The following is a 10,000-nucleotide window of genomic DNA, read 5'->3' as shown; positions in this document are numbered from 1 at the left end:
AGCGGTAAATATCAAAGACGAACCAGCACTGAAGGTAAAGAAGATGATATATAGATGTAAAGAAAAAAAAAGAAGAAGAATTTCAATATATCGAAGCGACTTCACTTGTGCACTTAGTCGCTATGAAAGCTTTTTAACACACACACAGACACACACATATATATGTATGTCTACACTGATATCTATGTATACGCTTATACATAGATATATACGCATATGTTTACATATGCGTATATATATGTATATGTTTATATGTATGTAGATATTCACACTTACATATGTGTGCGTGTTTGTATTTGTCTGTATGTGTGTCTGCATGTATCCGAATTCACAGATAGACAAACAGACACTCACACACACACATATATATATATATGTATGTGCGTGTGTGTGTATGTATGTATATATATATATATATATGTATGCTTGTGCGTATGTATATAAGTGTGTATGCATATATACACGCACACATGCTGTGCACGTTGACGGGTTCTATGGAATGTTCATGAAACTAGTGAAAGTTGTTTCCAGCGGCCCTCTTTCTCTTATTTTAGTGCAGTTTTCAAAGACAAACATTGCGGCTCCGTCACTGAACAATTTCGCTCCACCAGCCTGAGAACACGCGACACAGAGAGCAATAACACATAGCGCCAAACCATTTTTTCATCGCTTTAATAATTCCGCCAAAACCCAACTTTTGACTGATACTTCATTTATCGACCCGGGATGGACGTGTGAACGATTTACTGTAAAAAGATTTGAACTTACAACGTCTAAACATTTTGTCGTATGTTCTAATGATTCTCCGTCATGTCTGCTTGAACGTGTGTGTGGTGTTGGTGGTGTGGGTGTATGTGTGTGTATATACACTCATGTGAATATGTATACTTCAAAGAAAAAAAAAAGAATGAAACGTGCTTCTCCAGCAATAGGCGCACGAGGCAGATTTCCAGGATTCTGCGGTGTCTATATCCCCACCCCACGGGACGAGCCGTTAGTCCTTCGCAAGATTCCTCATGTTGGCTTGCTGGGTGAACATGAGCAGCGGGAAATTGCTTTGAGGAAGAACGGAACGCATTGCTCGGTCAAGGCTGGAAACTAAATCCTTATGCACCAGCCTCACCACAGAATCACTCGCCTCCTTATGTACATAGTTACATAATCATAAATACATATTTACATGTACGTATGCATATGTGCGTACAGACATATCCATACACAAGCACATGTGTGTATATGTGTTTGTTTGTGTGTATGGGTACATGTGCGCGTGTGCATATATGTCTGTATTTATACATATATATATACACACACATACAAACAGAAAGTATCAACTGTTGCTTTCGTACTGTTACCAACATACTTTGAATCACATTGGCAACGCTAAAGAAAAGGAATGGTTTGAACCAAGAATGGAATCTGGGCTATAGTCCAAGTTGTTACAACAAACATTGTTTCTTCAGTCTCTGCCGAGGTACAGACTCCCTCCCCTCCACCCCCGACTTTACTGCAACATCAGTTAATTCACTACTGCTACATACTAACATATCCTATCCAATCTCCTTCAGAGACTGTTTTCCTTCTTTTCGTTTTGTCTTTCTTTCCTTCCATCTTTCGTTCATTCCTTCAACGTTCCATTCCACCAATTATTTCTTTATTTCAAAATTTCATTTCTTTCGCATTTAACCTTTAGTATCTTCGTTCTGCCTCACTCACAAACTTCCATTCAAATATTTCATTTTATTCTTTCTTTCATTCTTCTTTTCTCCGTTTAAATCTTCATGTATTTGCCTTCCTTTCTTTTATTGTTTTTCTCTGTAGTTTTATTTCCAAAATTTCGTTTCTCTAAATATTTCGCGAGTAAAAATACTTGTTTCCTTTTATTTCTCCAATCTTCTTTCTTTCTGGAGTTCACTAGGTTCGTTCACCATAATCCGCTTCCTTCATATCTACCTCTTCCCGTACTCCTGATCACCGTCAACCAGTATATCTGGCACCACAACATTTCATCCCGCTTTCTACGTCTACCTGTCTGCTCTCCATTAATGATAGACACCCAACCGGGTACACCAGTTTTCTCACCTGTTTGCTATTGTCACGCCGGGGGGGGGGGGGGGGGCGACATGATATCACACACCACTACCTTCTCTGTAAACAGACCGGCTGCAGTACAAAACTCCACTCTCTACTAGCATGTTCCTACAACATTACCATTTGTCCAATAACTAGCTGCTCACACAGACACGTCCATCGCACACGTGCTTGCATACACAAATATACACATATATACAACAATAAAGATATACACGGAGAAAATGCGGCGTATATGTAAATGCAGCTACGTGTTCATGTGTTTATGTACGGCCAGTTTGAATGTGTGGGTGTTAAGTACATATACATGTATACGAGTACGTATGCATATATATGTTGGTGTGCGTGGGGGTCTACGCCTGTATATATATATATATATATATATATATATATATATATATATATAGATATAGATAGATATACATATATATGTGTATCATATGATACACACACACACATATAAATCATATATATAATATATATTTGTATGTATATATTTGTGTGTGAATGTATATATGTATATATATATATGCATATATATATATATACGTTCATATATGTATATGCATATATATATATATGTTCATATATGTATGTACATATATGTGTGTGTGTGTGTGTGTGTGTGTGTGTGTGTGTGTGTGTGTGTGTGTGAGTGCATGTGTATGTGTATATCTGCATAAATGTGTAGCATGCAAACATATAGAGACGCAGGCACGCTCGTGTCGGTCTTGAACTTCCTCATCTGAGGGACATTAGATGTAAATTATGCCAAACAATGTACACTATAAGCTACAACCACTCAACGAGGAGGCACAGAAATCTTTTTATGGTCAGTCAGCCATCCAGAAATAACAGCCAGTGAATCCTTCCATCATACAATACTCTGCATGAAATAATGGTATCCCAACATGTACTATGTGTTCGGGATATAAAATTTACGTGACTGTCACGGCTGTAAATATTTGAAATCCTAAATATGTTTGATCAGAGAAGTGCAAAGGTCAACACCATCACCAAACCTACACCAGCGCTAATACCACTAATAAAGCCACCACCTATACAGCGACCAATGAAAGCAACAACAACAAATATCAGATCTGGTAGAGTTATATATAAAACATAAGTATATATATTTATACAGGCATGTATATATATATATATATATGTATATATATGTATATATGTGTATATATGTATATATATGTATATATGTGTATATATGTATATATATGTATATATGTATATATATGTATATATGTATATATGTATATATATGTATATATGTATATATATGTATATATGTATATATGTATATATGTATATATATGTATATATGTATGTATATATATATATATGTATATATATATATATGTATATATATATATATATATATATATATATATATGTATATATATATATATGTATATATATATATATGTATATATATATATATATATATATATATGTATATATATATATATATATGTATATATATATATATGTATATATATATATATATATGTATATATATATATATATATGTATATATATATATATATATATATATGTATATATATATGTATATATATATATATGTATATATATATATATGTATATATATATATATATATATATGTATATATATGTATATATATATATATGTATATATATATATATATGTATATATATATATATATATATGTATATATATACATATATATATATGTATATATATATGTATATATATATATATATGTATATATATATATATATGTATATATATATATATATATATGTATATATATATATATATATATGTATATATATATATATATATATGTATATATATATATATGTATATATATATATATATATGTATATATATATATATGTATATATATATATATATATGTATATATATATATATATATATATATATGTATATATATATATATATATGTATATATATATATATATATATGTATATATATATATATATATGTATATATATATATATATATATATATATATATATATATATATATATATATATATATATATATATATATATATATATATATGTATATATATATATATATATATATATATATATATATATATATATATATATACATATGTATTTAGTGATATATTTATATATCTACTCATATATGATTATATATATACACACACATACATATATATATATGCATATGCAATATATTTACATATGCATTCATACTTACGTAAATATATCTATCAATCTGTATGTATGTACGTATTATATCAACGACGTAATTGTATGTAGTTTTATAATGGAGTGTTTCTAACATCAAAATGCATGCATACGGCTTTATATTGTTATCTATGCAATTGATGTAGTTCCGTATTGAGACGAATACATGTAGACATGTGTAAATGTTTCTACATGTTCGTGCAGAGGAAAATACATGTATACACGCATATAACGATTTCAGAAGAAATGACATAAAAGGAAGACGAAACATTGACAATTAAAGAAACTAATTTGTGTGCTTAGTAACAATCCCCCCCCCCCACACACACACACCGACTACAGTGAATTTGCTTTCCCTCATATATTTTTACCTGTCATTTCTAAGAATCTTTTGTATCTGTGTTAACATTTCATGTGTTGCTCTATTTTTCATTTTTGAGGGCGGTCTTTCTGGGAAGGAAGAACTGCCTGTAATTGTCAGTGGCGAAACCAGGTTTTGGACATATATTATTGATTTGAGTGAATAGAGACGAGTGGGAAGTACCTGAATGAAAGTCGGAGAGGAAGAACCAACTCCAAGAATTAGAGACCGTTTTATTATCGGAAGAACAAAGGAAGGTGCATGAAGCAACATCCGTGGATGAGGGGCTGGATGATGGTGTATGAATCGCTTCGTCCCAATTATATATGTAGCTTCGATTGGGAGGAGATCTAGGATGTCCATGCATGTAGAAGGAGAAATATTCCAGATGTTGTTTTATTGTAGGCCGAACCTTTATCTGTGTAAAAATATAGCCTGACTGAAGTGTGCTCTAGTTGTGAAAAGTCGCACGACTGTTTGCGATGCGGAGCTTATCAAGTTAAGGCTAGGAGTCCTACAGAAGAGATTCTCAATAATAGGGAGTCTTAGCATCTGAACGTGTTCTAGTAACATATTAATGATGTCCAAGTGCTTGCTGTGTGTTAATACTTTCTTGATATATATACATATAGTAATTATATACGGAATACATACATATTATATATATATGTGGTAAATATAAAGATGTATGTATGTATATATGTGTGTGTATGAAAATAAAAAGAAACGGAGAAAAAAGGAAAAAAGGACAAGTACAAAACAACGACGGGAGTACGTGGTTCATGCAGAGTATTAATAAGACACTCAGAGAATGAAAGATATATATATATATATATATATATATATATATATATATATATATATATATATATATTTTTTTTATTTATTTATTTATGTGTTTCAGCCAAGTGGCTGCGGTCATGCTGGTGCACCACCGTGATTTTCACGTTCCTTGCATGGCTCTTCTCCCCCACCTGACATGGTCCAATCAAGAGTTTTGATGGCACATCTGGTGTATAAGAGAATTTGACACAGCTTCCCTAAACTGCGTCTCATTACGAGCCATTGGTTCGTCTGGTATCGTGGAGAGGAAAGCGTCAAGTTTTGTCTTGACGACCTCCGCATCCATGTCTTGCATGTCTCTCAAATGTTTTGGCAGGGCATTGAAGAGCTGAGGTCCTCTGAAACCGAGGCTGCTGCAGTATCTCGTTCTTATGTGAGATGCAGTGGACGGTACCTTTGGCACCATGCGGGCATTCCTGTAGTACTTGATACCAAAGTTTGGCACCAGTCCTTCCAGTATTTTCCATATGTATATTATTACATATCTCTCCCGCCTGCGCTCCAGGGAGTAGAGACCTAGTGCCTTCAGTCGCTCCCTGTAGTTCATCTGTTGGACTGTGGCGATCTTTTTTGTATAGTGCCGCTGAATTGCTTCGAGTTCTGCTGTCCGCTTAACACTGTGTGGTGACCACAACTGAGAGCAATAGTCTAGGCGGCTCAGAACAAATGTCTTCCATAGAATCAACATGACTTTTTGATCACTTGTACGGAAAGTCCTCAGTATCCACCCGCCAGTTGTTTGCACCTTGCTGTCAACTTGACAATGTGCATGTGAAATGATGCATCACTACACATGTTGATGCCCAGATCTCTCACTGTTTGTGGTTCTGGGATTGCAGTACCTCCAGACCCTGTGTATGCCAGTTGGGAGGTACTTGTGGTCTTGTAGCGCAGTACTTGAAATTTTTTTGCATTGAACTGCATATTATTTTGCTCTGCCCACTCATATATTGCATTTAGGTCATTCTGCAGGCTTACAATATCATCAGGATTCTTTATTGCCTGAGATATATTTGTGTCATCAGCATAGCTAGTGACAGTGGCTCTCCGAGTGACCGTGGGCATGTCCAGAAGGGCCACTATGAACAGTAGTGGCCCCAGAACAGTTCTCTGTGGAACACCGCTCAATATTTGTGTTTCCCTAGATAGTTCTCCATTGGCTGCAACTGTCTGACTTCTACCATTCAGGAAGTCATGCACCCACTCTCCTAATTTACCAGCTATGCCAAGGTTTCGCAGCTTGTGACATATCAAGCCATGATCAACTTTATCAAAGGCTTTTGCAAAGTCGAGATATATCACATCAACATTTGAATGGTCAAGTAGCTGCTTCAGGACCCAGTCATAATGCTGCAAGAGCTGCGTGAGGCAGCTTCTACCTGGACGGAAACCATGCTGGGTCTCATTCAGCAAGTCATTTTCTTCTAGGAACGCAATCAATCTCCTTCTGACAATTCGTTCCATGACTTTGCTAATATGTGAAGTCAGAGAGATGGGCCTGTAGTTTCCAGCCTCTGCTCTGCTTCCACCTTTATGGATAGGACATATGGTGCCTTCCTTCAGCTTTTTGGGAAGTTTACCATTTGCAAGGAAACTCTGGAAGAGTATCCGGAGTGGTCCTGCTAATTCTTGTTTACACGACTTTAAGAGGACAGCTGGGAAACCATCGGGGCCAGTTGCCGAATTTGAGCCCATTTCATTTATGGCAGCTATCACATCTTCCTCTTCAATGTCGATGTAGGTAATGGATGCAGTCCCCTTCTGCTGAGTGCTATTGTCAAAGAAATCAGCTGGGTTCTTTATCTGCATGTGACTCAAAGGAGAGGTGAAGACACTCTTGAATTGTGTACTGAGCACTTCACTTATCCATGTGGGATCTGCAGTCAGTGAGCCATTAGGCAGGAACAGGGGTCCTATCTTATACTGCACCATAGCAGTCTCCTTTGCAAATCTATAGAAAGCCTTGGGGTTTGTTTTTATGCTTTCTACTGCTCTCTTTTGCTTCTCTGCTCTCTCTTTTTCATGGGAGAGTTTAATTTTGTTTTCTATTTCTAACAGTGTTAGTTTTAATTTAGCCCTTTTCCTATCTTCCAGTTCTCTATTTAACTGGTTTGAGACCTTTGTTCTGTGTCTCATAAGGATTTTCCTGTCTCTAGGAATTCTATTGGCATGTTTGCTGTTCTTTCTATATGGCACGTATTTGGTGCATATGTCTTGTATGGTTGACATAAAATGACTTAGTTTGAGGTCATTGTCTTGTATAGAAAGGCTGTCATGCCAGTTTTGATTTCGAATCTCTCTGCGAATTGACTTCCAGTCCGCCCCGTGGAAATTCAGGTTGGATATTGCTTGAGTCCTCCTGATGGGGTGAGTGTCAGTGGGTTGTCTAGGACCATACATAGTTAATTCTATAATGTTATGATCTGAGAGAGATGTGGGCGTTATTTTCAGATTATGGATTAGGCTCACATTGTTTGTGAAGCAGAGATCCAAAATATTGCTTGCCCTGGTTGGTTGGAGTATCACTTGTTCCATAAACAGCATGTTGGATAGTTCTAGCAATGATTTTGCCTGGCTTTGTTCATGCAGTGACATCCAGAGAGGATGTGACCTTCAGGCCATTTAACATTTGGGAGGTTAAAGTCGCCTAGGAAAAGTATATTGATGTGTTGGTCCAGATTTGTCAGGACCTCTTCTATGCGTCTGAGGCTGTCCTCAAATTTACCTTCCTGCTTTGCGGTATTTGGTGGACGGTATGTTGAGCATACAACTACATCAATTTGTTTTATGTGTACTATTAAAGTATCACATACAGAGTTTGAGTGTGATAGTAGTAGTAGGGGTGTGACATCTTCTCGGATGTACATTGCAATTCCCCCATGACTTCTATCCCTTCTGTCTTTTCGGAGTACGGCATACTCTGGTATATTTATCTCCGCATCTGCTATATTAGGTGTTAGATGCGTTTCGGTAAGCACCATGCATATTGCTTGATTGCATGTTACTAGGTCTTTCAAGTATAGGAACTTGTCTTTGCCGCCTGTTCGTAATAGGCACCGGATATTCAGTAGGAATATGGGTGTGATATCTGTGCAGGGGTTCCTGGTGTTAGCGGTGGCCATCCCTGATCCATCATCTGTGGTGGTCTTGGACAATGGTTCGTGTGGCGTTGACTCTGTACCCTCTGCATCCACGTTAACTGTTGTACCATTTTCTGGGCCACGCTTAAAAAAGCTTGCTGCTCAGCTACTGCAGTTCGTACAGACTCTGCATATAGCCTTTTTTTGGGAGCAGAAGGAATATACGGGCTTCTCTCTTTGTGAGTCCTGTTGGTATTCGGTGGATTATGTGTACGTATATTTAAGCTTTCTGATCTCCCTTTTCTGCGCTCCCGCTTATTTTCTTGTAAGTGGTTATCTACCTTGTTTAGCTGGTGGTGTTTGGGATGGGCAAATTTGCAGTTTCGTCCCTTATCCCAATGCCAGCAGGTACCATTTAGGTAGAATTTACAGATCTGTTTCTTTTTCTCTGTGTGACGTGTTTGGGCTTGAAGCCTGTTTGTGTTTACTGTCTTCTTGTCTGTTCTCCTGTCTTTTTCGTTTGTGGTGCAGCGTTGACTGTATTCACCATGGTCATTGCATCCCTCATCAGTGGCTACAGCACTGGTGGCATCTGCCTTGTCTTGGTGATCCGTTTGGTCCTCCTGAGCCTGAGCACAGTGTGCAGGGTCTTCACTGTCCATTTTTGTGTCCGTGTCTCTCATAATGCCTTCTAGGAGGTCAAGGTGCGGTTTCACGAGCTCGTAGGAGCGAATGAGCTCCAGTTTCTTTCGATCAATTTGAGCCATTGACCTGTGGAAATTGTACCTTTCCAGGCTTTCGGCTATTAGATCGTTTGCTGGTGATCATTTGGCCAGGTTCCATGCGTGTATATATATATACATATATATTTATATATATATATACATATATATATATATATATATATATATATATATATATATATACATATATATATATATATATATATATATATATATATATATATATATATATATATATATATATATACATATATATATATATATATATATTTATATATATATATATATACATATATATATATATATATATATATATATATATATATATATATATATATATATATATATATACATATATATATATATATATATATATATATATATATATATATATACATATATATATATATATATATATATATATATATATATATATATATATATATATATATATATATATATATATATATATATATATATATACATATATATATATATATATATATATATATATATATATATATATATATATATATATATATATATATATATATATATATATATATATATATATATACATATATATATATATATATATATATATATATATATATATATATATATATATATATATATATATATA

The 10,000-nt window shown here is 34.7% G+C and overlaps 1 protein-coding gene and 1 long non-coding RNA gene across 6 annotated transcripts in view; one reads left to right on the top strand and one right to left on the bottom strand.

The window, feature by feature from the left end:
- Nucleotides 1-2,431, bottom strand: part of LOC128247255 (uncharacterized) — an 11,857-nt gene extending 9,426 nt beyond the window's left edge. The window contains exon 1 of the long non-coding RNA XR_016241290.1: nucleotides 1-2,431. This exon is cut by the window's left edge and continues 197 nt beyond it. This is a non-coding gene — a long non-coding RNA (uncharacterized LOC128247255).
- Nucleotides 1-10,000, top strand: part of LOC106877248 (neuropeptide S receptor) — a 362,222-nt gene that overhangs the window by 14,829 nt on the left and 337,393 nt on the right. The gene's annotated exons all lie outside the window — the stretch shown is intronic.

This window comes from Octopus bimaculoides, chromosome 3 (genome assembly GCF_046866305.1).
Source record: "Octopus bimaculoides isolate indiv1 chromosome 3, ASM4686630v1, whole genome shotgun sequence".
NCBI classification, from domain to species: domain Eukaryota; kingdom Metazoa; phylum Mollusca; class Cephalopoda; order Octopoda; family Octopodidae; genus Octopus; species Octopus bimaculoides.
This window is presented reverse-complemented; position numbering and strand designations above follow the sequence as displayed.